This window comes from Capra hircus, chromosome 5, assembly GCF_001704415.2.
Source record: "Capra hircus breed San Clemente chromosome 5, ASM170441v1, whole genome shotgun sequence".
Classification (NCBI taxonomy): domain Eukaryota; kingdom Metazoa; phylum Chordata; class Mammalia; order Artiodactyla; family Bovidae; genus Capra; species Capra hircus.
The window spans coordinates 44068980-44079589 of record NC_030812.1 but is presented as its reverse complement, the minus strand read 5'-3'; the positions used below and the strand labels follow the sequence as shown (position 1 = coordinate 44079589).

The 10610-nt window shown below is 45.6% G+C and overlaps 1 pseudogene; it reads left to right on the top strand.

Moving 5' to 3' along the window:
* On the top strand, positions 7816 to 8173 carry LOC106502101 (annotated as a pseudogene).

Below are 10610 nucleotides of genomic sequence, written 5' to 3'. Positions count from 1 at the left end.
TGGAGGATTCGTAGCTCTTTTGCAGCCCTTGCAAAAGAGACAGCTCATCTGTGCACACAGGCTCTATCTGATGGCCAGAGGTAGTGTCTCCGGCTTTAGGCTTCTGCCCACAGAATATGGTTCTTCCATATTTTTTCAAAAGCCTTCCCTTTGAAAATATTCATATCAACCAGCTTCCTATTCCTATTTATTTCCTATAAGTGCTGTAACAAACTATCACAAACTCAGTAGCATAAAACATCATACATTTATGGTCTTAGCATTCTGGAGGACAGAGTCCAAAATGGGCTTCGTGGGACTGGAGTCAAGGCGTCCGCAGGTCTGCATTCCCTCTGGAGGCTGCAGGGCAGAGTCCATTGCCTTGTCTTTTCCGTCTTCCCTCAGCTGCTTGCCTTTCTCGGCTTCCTCCATCTTCAAAGCTGGCGAGTGCATCACTGTCATCACATCTCTTCTGCTTCCCATCCCTCCCCCCTCACCCCTAGCCTCCTTTCTCTCTTTTAAGGATCCTTGTGATTATGTTGATCCTATCTGGATAATCCGGGATGATCTCCCTTCCACAGAATCCTTGACTTCACCACATCTGCAAAATCCTTTTGCTATTCAAGGTAATAGGTTTACAGGTTTTGGAGATGAGGACGTGGACACGTTATTCCCCTTCTCTCCATCCTGTACTTCCCATCTCCAGGAAGCCTAGGCATTCCTCTGTTCCTCTTATATCAGGTCCCCTGATGGAGAGATTTCTGTCTTCATTCTTTCCATCGTCCTCAATGATGTCTAGCCTTGATCTCTTGCTTCCTCTATCTCTTTGTGCTCTTCATTTTATCCCTCTAAGTCTCTCTTTTTTGGCACCCTGGGCCTTGTCATCACTCATATTTGCACCTCAAGCTATTCAGAAATTCTGCTCAGACCATGGTTCTCCACTGCTTCCCTCTAAACATGCTCTTTAATTTCAGCAAGACCTGGGTTCCAAATTCTGATCTGTAAGCAATCCGCTCTGGTTAATCCCTTCCGTGACGTGTTTATTAGTGACTCCATTTCCTCTGCCTCTTTGGCATCCTTTCTCTCCTTCCCTGACGACTCATGACAGAAGCAGACCATGAGGGCCTCAGAGTCGTCTGGGTAAGTATCCTACCGTTGCACTGCCCAGCGTCCCTATGAACTGGTCCATCCAAGCCACTCTACAAGGCTTTCTCTTGCCTCTGGTGAGTTCCCTCTTGCAGGCTCCATGTCGAAAATTTCAAACACAGGCTTCTCAAACCTCCCACACAATCTCCACGTCCCTTACTCTTGACATGGGATATGTTCTCAGAATTCAAAGAGAAACTGAAGACCAAACAAGTCAGAGCCTCTTTGTTGATCTACCTAAGATGCATCTCTTCTTGTCTCTTTCTGTTTCAGGGAAAGGGGTCCCTCTTTCAAAGGCCAAGCCCTCTCTTATGTGCTAAATCTCCTTTCCATCAATTTCCTCCTCTTAGTCTACCTTAGTCTCCCTCCACTCATTCTCTTCATTAACACTTTCACATTTTTCTAGTCTAAACATCACACTTCCCTTCACTTTTCAAGTGACTCATCAAATATCTCTTTCCCTACAAAGTTGGTATAGGGATAAACTGCAGGACATTGTTGAACCTGAAAAAAGCTTATCCCTTCAGTATGAAATAAGGTCAGCTCTTGCCTGGAAAATCCCATGGACGGAGGAGCCTGATAGGCTACAGTCCATGGGGTCTCAAAGAGTCGGACACAACTGAGTGACTTCACTTGACTTCACTTAGCCATCTCTAGAATGATCCGGAAGTAGGAGAGAATACAGGTTTGGGGCGTAAACCTTAAGATGTAGTGGTGGGGTTCTCCTTGTAAAAAGAACACAAAATTAGGCACAAACATATAAGGCCTTGGAAAGGACAGGTAAAAAGAATGAATCTTGAAGTTCCAACCTTATTATAAATAGTTTCACAGTAGATCTGCCCCTGTGCATGGGACAGCGTGGAACCATTCCAATAATTAAGAATGTTGCTGAGAAAGCATACATGTAGTAACTGCATTATGTTACTTGAGAAAAGTGCTTCCTAGGGAGTAGTAAGCATATCATTGCTAGTATTCAAGAATTGGGGGAATAACAGATAATTGATTTTTTTCCCGAAGTTATGTCTTTAGATTTACAGTTGCCTTCTCTTTGTGGCAAAGGATACTGGCTTTGCATTTATGCTCACAACATAACATTTTCTTTTAAAATAAATCTTTATTCTCAATTTTAAGTAAATTAATTTTTAGAAATTAAACTAATAATGGTGCACATTGGTGGCAGGCACATGGGTATGTCAAATATTATGAAAATTGTATGATAATGATTGTTTGGGAAACACTGAAGCAATAGGAATAGGATGGTTTCTCTAAGAAAAAAATCCAGACAAATAAAATCTGTCAGCATGACTCCACCGCTGCTCAAAGGAGACGGAACCATAACCGGTAAACATGAGCACCTGAGGGTATATCCCTGGTGAAGATGGGCGTACAAGATATCATAGACTGAGGACACCAGTCACCTTATCTTGCTCAGAGTTCATGCTTCCTGGTAACATTTTGATGATAACGTTAGGCTTTGCCAGTAAGCTATAGTGCTCTCATCAGCAAACTGTGAACATCTGGATTTGTCAGTAGTTTATTGCTCAGCACCAATTAATCAATCAACATTCTGGTTTTCAAACATAAGCCCTCATGGACTTGGAGACTTGGAGACTTGTCAGAAACTCTGTTTCTGAGCCTGCCAGACTGTGGAAAGGAGATAAGTTGGTCGAGGTGACGTCACCTGTGTTCTTGTCCAGGTGGCCAGCACCCCTCTCTTTCCTCAGGTGCCAACTGACCTGCTGCATGACTTTCACATCAAACCACTGCCTCACTTGTTCCTCAGCATTTTCAGCCAGTCTCTGGCCTTGCTGTTAACCTAGTCTGCCCTCAGGAAGTACAACCATGGTCTTATGTGATCTGGACTTCTGTTTAGAGCACAACTTCACTGACCTCCCTTTGAATGCTTTTGAGCCTTTGATGCCAATCATCTTCTTTCTTGGTTCTCTGCCAAATCTTTAAAAAACTATTCCCTTAGAGTCACAGATGTAGAAAACAAACTTAAGGTCATTAGGGGGGGTTAGTGGGAGAGGAGAGATAAATTGGAAGATTGGGATTGACATATACACACTGCTGCTGCTGCTGCTGCTGCTAAGTTGCTTCAGTCGTGTCCGACTCTGTGCGACCCCATAGACGGCAGCCCACCAGGCTCCCCCATCCCTGGGATTCTCCAGGCAAGAACACTGGAGTGGGTTGCCATTTCCTTCTCCAATGCATGAAAGTGAAAGTGAAGTAGCTCAGTCGTGTCCGACTCTTAGCAACCCCATGGACTGCAGCCCACCAGGCTCCTCTGTCCATGGGATTTTCCGGGCAAGAGTACTGGAATGGGGTATATACACACTACTATGTATAAAATAGATAGCAATAAGGACTTATTCTATAGCACAAGGAACTCAAATACTCTGTAATGACCTATATGGAAAAAGAATCAAAAAAGAGTGGGTATATGTATATGTATAACTGACTCACAATGCTGTACACCTGAAACTAACACAATATTGTAAATCAACTCCACTCCAATAAATTTTTTAATAAAATAAATAAATAAAAAGTATTTCCTGCCCAGACTCCACTTTTGCTTACCCCTTAAACATAGATATATCCAAGGCAAAAGACAGACAGCAGGGGACACTGGGGTCAGACCACTTGAGTTAAAATCTACTTACCAACTATGTGAATTTGGGAAAATCATTTAATCTCTCTAAACTCAGATTATTCATCTGAAAAAACAATAACATCTTCTAAATAAATTTGCTTTCATTTTGTTTTTGTTGTTGTTGTTCATACCAGACGTTTTGCAGGATCTTAGTTTCCTGACCAGGAATTAAATCCAGGCCCACAACAGTGATAGTCCTGAGTCCTAACCACTGAACCATCAGGGAACTCCCCGATGTCAACTTTAAGTGAGATAATCCATGTAAAGTGTAGTGCTTAGCATGTGATGAACACTCAGGAAGTGATGGCCATCTTTTTCTCAGTCATATCCACGGCTTCCATTAATATATGAGATAATGAAATGGATTTTTCCATCCTTGCACTTTCTCCTAAGCACCAAATTGGTAGTTTAACTGCCTGCTAAGTTCTTTTCCATTCTAATTTATTTTCCACAATGCTAACAGAGTTTTATCTTTTCTTTTAAGAGTAATCTATGACATCAATCCTCTGGTTATCATGTAATCAACTCCAGGCCTTTCAGATCCTGGCTACAGCTCACCTCCTCACTCCCTCCCCACCTCCACAGGGAGGAACAGCCAACCTCTTGCACTGAGGCCATGATAAATGCTTTGCTCTCTCTCAAGTGTCCTGTCCTCCTCAGAGCCTCAGTCTAGAAACTCTCCTGGTAAACTCTTGCTCAGCTTCAGCACCCAGCTCAAACAGCACTTCTGTGACATCTCGTCTGGACCAAGAGGCTGTCAATGTCTTATGACAATGTTGGTCATGTTGTACTGACACCATCGTGTGTCTCTCCCCTTCACTTGACTGTGAGCCCACTGAGGGTGAGCAACTTACCACTTGCATGGCATTTTCCTAGAGCAGTACCTGTCACAGAAGGAAGAGACAGAAGGCGGGTACTGAGAAGGTAGCTGGCAGCAGCTACCCTGGTAGAGGAATTGCCAAGTTCCACACACTAGGCCTAGCAGCCTACAGCTATTTCTTCATTCATCCACCTCTGTAATCATTCCTTGTTCCATCTTCTCTCACGTTTGCCTGAGAACGCTCCACCTCTGGTTGCAGCAGTTTTCTCAGGCTGCCACAACCATATTCCACAGACTGGGGGGCTTGAGCAACAGAAATTACATTTTCCCCACGGTTCTGGTGACCAGAGGCCGTCAGGGTTAGTCTTCTGTGAGCGCCCCCTTCCTGGGTTGCAGAGAGCTGCCTTCTCTGTGCCCTCACATGGCCTTTCTTCTGTGCACACGTGGAATTTAAGAGCCTTTTGCTGTCTCTCCTCTAATGAGGACACCAGGTCTATAAGACCAAAGCCCACATTTATGACCTTGTTTAATACATATTACCTCCTCACAGGTCCTTTCTCCAAGTATAATTGACACTGGGGGTAAGGGCTTCAAACATATAAACTTGTGGGGGACACAATTCAGACCATTAACACTGGTTAAATCTAACTCTCTCCCTACTCATGCTTGCACCCAAGCAGCCAGACACAGCTGAAGAAAACCATACACCGTGCCAACTAGTCTCACTTTAAATTTAGGATATTAGACTTCAAGTGAGCCCATCTGGCAAGTCTATGGACATTCCCAGTCCCTCTGCTCACCCCCTCACCCACTCCCTAAGAGGACTATTTCACACCTTCTCCTCTGTCTCCAATGCCCACCTCTCTCCTCATCCTCAGTTCATGACCTTGCTTTCTATTTCACTGAGGAATTCAAGCATTCATCTCCCCACTTTCTGCATCTCTTCCTGTAGGTCTGCCTTTCTTCTACAATACTAGGTGAATCATCCTGAATGTGAAGGACCAGTCAGGCATGGATTCCACCCCCCCTCAGCAGCTCTGCAAGAATCCTCTTTCCTGGGGACCTCCATAGTGGTACAGTGGATGGACATCCATCTGCCAGTGCAGGGGACACCAGTTCAATCCCTGATCTAGGAAGATTCCACATGTGGCAGAGCAACTAAAGTCCCTTCACCAGAACTACTGGTCCTGTGCTCCAGGGCCCACAGCTGAATCTACTGAGCCCGCAGGCTGCAACTACTGAAGCCTGTGCACCCCGGAGCCTGTGCTTGGCAACAAGAGAAGGCACTGCAATGAGAAGGCCACGCACCGCAATGAAGAGTAGCCTCCGCTAGAAAAGCCCGTGTGCAGCAATGAAGACCCAGCACAATGAATAAATAAATAAAAAGAAAAAGAAAAGGCATCCTGTTTCCTACAACATCAATTTCCACCTTTTTATTAGATAATTTCCTTCAGCATAAAATCTGAAGCATATGACATAGACACAATATCTCCCAGCTTAAAAGAAAAAAACAGACATCAACAAAAAACTGCCTAGAGCCCACCTCTTCTGGCTGCTGCTTCATTTTGCTCTGTAGAAAAATTCCTTGAAAGAATGATGAAATAACTCTCTCTCCCCTTCTTCACCACCCATTCTCTCTGGAACCCACACCAATGAGGTGGTCATCTTCCCAGTTTATCAAAAATATTTTCCTTGAGGTCACCAACGGTCTCCGGTGACCAAACCAAGCAGCAGTTCTCAGTTCTTATCTAACTCAACCCATGAGCAGCCATTGACAGGGTCTACCACTCCCTCCTTCTTGCCTCCTTTGGCTTCCAAGACAGCTTGCTCCTCTGCTCTTGGTGGCCCTCACGTTCTTGGGTTCAGTTGCTGGATACCCTCACTTTCATTCCTCTATAGTGTGAAGCCTCAGGCCTCTGGCCTCAGACCTTTCTCTTCTCTACAGTTGCTCTCTCGGTGCCAGGATCTTGGCTTTAACTAGCATTTTTTATTCCAAAGACGCACCAGTTTACATCTCTAGCCCAGACCTCTCCCATAAACTCTTGTCGTGTTCTATGCGTACATGCATGCTCAGTTGCTTAGTCGTGTCCAAGTCTTTGGACCCCGTGAACTGCAGCCCGCCAGGTTCCTCTGTCCATGGGAGTTTCAGGCACGAATACTGGAGTGGGTTGTCATTTCGTCCTCCAGGGGATCTTCCCAACTTATGGATCAAGCCGCGTCTCCTGAATTGCAGGCAGATTCTTTACCACTGAGCCACCAGTTAAGCCTATTGCATATTCTATCAACCCCTCCAAATCAACATATCCAGAACAGAACTCTTAGTTTTCTTTACCAAAGTTGTTCTTTCTTAGTGCTCTCCATCTCAATAAACTACATCATGATTCATGTAGTTTTTCAGGCTCCAGACCTTGAAATCATCCTTGACTCTTAAACAAATCATATTCAACCTACCAGCAAATCATGTAGAGTCTAACCATGAAATAGATTGAAGATTTACTCATCCTTATCCTCTTTCTTGCTGCCAACTTGGTCCTTGCCATGAGGACTTCTCTATTGAATTATTGCAACAGCCTCCTACTATATATTAATATCTTTCCATTCTTGAGTCACCCCAATCTTCACACAGCAGCCAGAATAAGCCTTTAAAAAGTAATCAGATTGTATCATTCTTCTGCTTAACATGTTTTGATGGCTGTCATCACAAGGAATAAAACCTAAAGCCCTTCAAGGCTTGGTTCTTTAGCCTCTGACACTGTTGACCTCCTTTTGTGGTCTGACCCTCTTCTCTGGTCCTATTGTCTGTCACCCCTCCTCTCTTCCTGTGCTCCCAAAACCGCTAAAGGAAGAGCAAAAAGGTCAAACACATGTCTGCCTCAGGGCCTTTCACTTGCTGTTCCCTCTGCCAGGAACCCTCCTTCCTCAGATAACCACACAGTTTCTACCCTCACTTTATCAGATTCTTGCAAGTCTGTATGCCCAATGTACAGTGAGGCCAAACAATCAGGCCAAACAATGACTGAGGCCAAATCACCAGAGTTTGGAACAGAGAAAGGTTTATCATGGGGCTATGTGTAGAGATGGGTGCCTCAGTCCTTAAAAAAAAACCTGACCTCCCCCACCCCTTTGAGGAAAACTGCAGTGGAGGCCATGCCTGCTCCTGACTCACCGCTGTTCATTCTCACTGAGGAACCAGATGGTTGGAAGACACCCCACAGTCATGGCTTGTAAAGATACAGGCAAGACTCCCGTGAAGCCAGAGATGGCAATTCACCAGATTAGAATCACCCTCACCAGCCACAACCTCAAGTTTTTGGAGAAGGCATGTGCTGACCTGATCAGGGTTGCCAAGGAAAGAGTCTCAAAGTGAAAGGACCGGTTTGGATGCCTACCAAGTCTCTGAGAATAACTGCAAGGAAAACTCCTTGTGATGAAGGATCTAAGACTTGATATCATTTCGAGATGAGGGTCCTAAGCAGCTCATTGACCTGCACAGTCCCTCTGAGATCATTAAGCAAATCACTTCCATCAGCACTGAGCCAGGAGTCAAGGTTGAAGTCTTCATTGCAGATGCTTAAATCAACCTAATAAGTTGACAATCAGCTGTTAAAAACAAAAACATCTCCCCAAAAGCCTTCAGCAAAGCCCTTTTCTAGGAAAGGTGAGGGAGGGGTGTGGTTACTCGTTGCACACTTCTTGGTGTCAGATCCTTTATTCTGGAGTCAGGTCACGGTCAGGTAAACAATGTTCCCGTGAATCTCCACCAATCCATTGTTCTTCGCTGCTCTGACAAGAAAGGGCAAGGTCCCCAGGCATGAGCTTCCCACTCTGAGGTCCAGGTCCTGGCTAACAGGAGGGAGATCTCAACTGGCAGCTCCCTCATGGCCAGGGCCCCAGACCCTGCCCAGCCATCATCGCTGACGGATCCAGGTGCCCAGCCCAACTGGCCCTCAAGCTCCTCAGGCTGCCCACACAGCAGGGACTAGGTCCCGCTGACTGTGTCCTACGCAGACAGCCACTGCCATTAGGCTGCCAAGACGGGGATGCGGGAGAGGTTCACCACAACCTCATAGCCTGGGTCCAGCCAGCGGGCAGCCTTGGCAAGAGCTCTGGAGCCCTATTGCACACAGCCCCCAGCTTGTACTTGTCTCTGCCCCCACAGTTCAGCTGCTGGTCCAAGGCCAGGTGAGCTGTAGGGTCCTGGGGAGAAGGCCAGGACCCACCTCTTACCTCATGCTCCACCTGAGGACCACCACTCCCCGACTGCTGGTTGAATGTGCCCAGTAACAGTCTCTTCTTGACAGTGGCTTGCTGGGGGAGGGGCCCACGGCAGCACTGGCCAATGGCTGAGCAGGACCTCTCACGGTTGTTCACTGACAGTTGCTCATTTGGTGGAGGAGGGGGCGGTGGCTACTGTGGCGTTGACCAATGGCTGAGCAGGACCTCTAATGGCTGTTCACTGCCAGTTGCTCATTTGGTGGAGGAGGGGGTAGTGGCCACTGTGGCATTGACCAATGGCTGAGCAATCATCAGTGGTCTTGTGGCAACCATTGCCTGGTAACAGGGTTGGGGGTAATGGCATTGCACAATCCAGTGAAAGTGTGAAAGTGTTAGTTGCTTAGCTGTGTCTGACTCTTTGCGACCCTATGGACTGTAGCCCGCCAGGCTCTCTCTCCATGGAATTCTCCAGTCAAGAATACTGGAGTGGATTGTCATTCCCTTCTCTAGGGGATCTTCTTGACCCAGGGATCAAATCTGCACCTCCTGCATTACAGGCTGATCTTTATCACTGATCCACCTATTACAAGATCTGCTCAAATGTCTCTTCCTTAGAGAAATTTTCTTTGAGCTGCCTCCCTCCAATCTAAATAACACATTCCACACTCTCTCTTTAGCTTGCTTTATAATCAATCCTCACAACACAGATCTTGATCTGACATGTTACTGTATCTATCTGTGTTCTTGGTGACTGCTTCTCATGCTTGACAGACAGACCCTGTTGGTTTTTTTCACTGCCTTATTCCCAGTACCAGGGCAGTATCTGGCACACAGTGAGTGCTTATATTAGTTTACAAGGGCTGTCTTAACAAAGGACCACAGACTGAAACCTTTAAACAAAGGAAATGATTTTCTCACAGTTTTGTAGGCCAGAATTCCAAGAACAAGGTGTTTTAGAATTGGTTCCTTCAAACGGCATCCCACTCCAGTACTCTTGCCTGGAAAACCCCATTGACAGAGGAGCCTGGTAGGCTGCAGCCCATGGGGTCGCTAACAGTCGGACATGACTGAGCGACTTCACTTTCACTTTTCACTTTCATGCATTGGAGAAGGAAATGGCAGCCCACACCAGTGTTCTTGCCTGGAGAATCCCAGGGACAGGGGAGCCTGGTGGGCTGCCATCTATGGGGTCGCACAGAGTCGGACACGACTGAAGTGACTTAGCAGCAGCAGCAGCAAGGGCTGTGTGGGAGGAATCTGTTCCAGGTTCTCTCTTGGCTTGTCATGGCCATTTCCCCACTATGTCTCTTCACATTGTCCTCCCTCTACATGTTTCTCTGTGCACAAATTTCCCCCATTTGTAAGGACACCAGTCATATTGGGTTAGGGCCACCTTAATGACTTCACTTAACTTGATTACTTCTCTAAGACCTATCTCAAAACAATGTTTCATACTGAGGTACTGAGACTTAGCATTTCAACATATGAATTTGGGGAAGGTCATAATTCAACACATAAAGTACTTAAATAATTTTTGTTGAATTAATGAATGCATGAAGACTGACCAACTGGATAAATGAATGTCAAAAACAGTTCTCTAAATACTAAGGATACTAATCTGTCAGTATGACATATACTTATTTTCCCCGACTTATTGTTCCTCTTTGAGCTTCTGATGTCCCACAAGAACATGGTTTATACAAATCCAATCACATTCTCAAAAGCATAACAACTCCACATATTCCAAAGTTGATGTAATTCATTCATCCTAAGAGATGATAATGTCATCTTTATCAA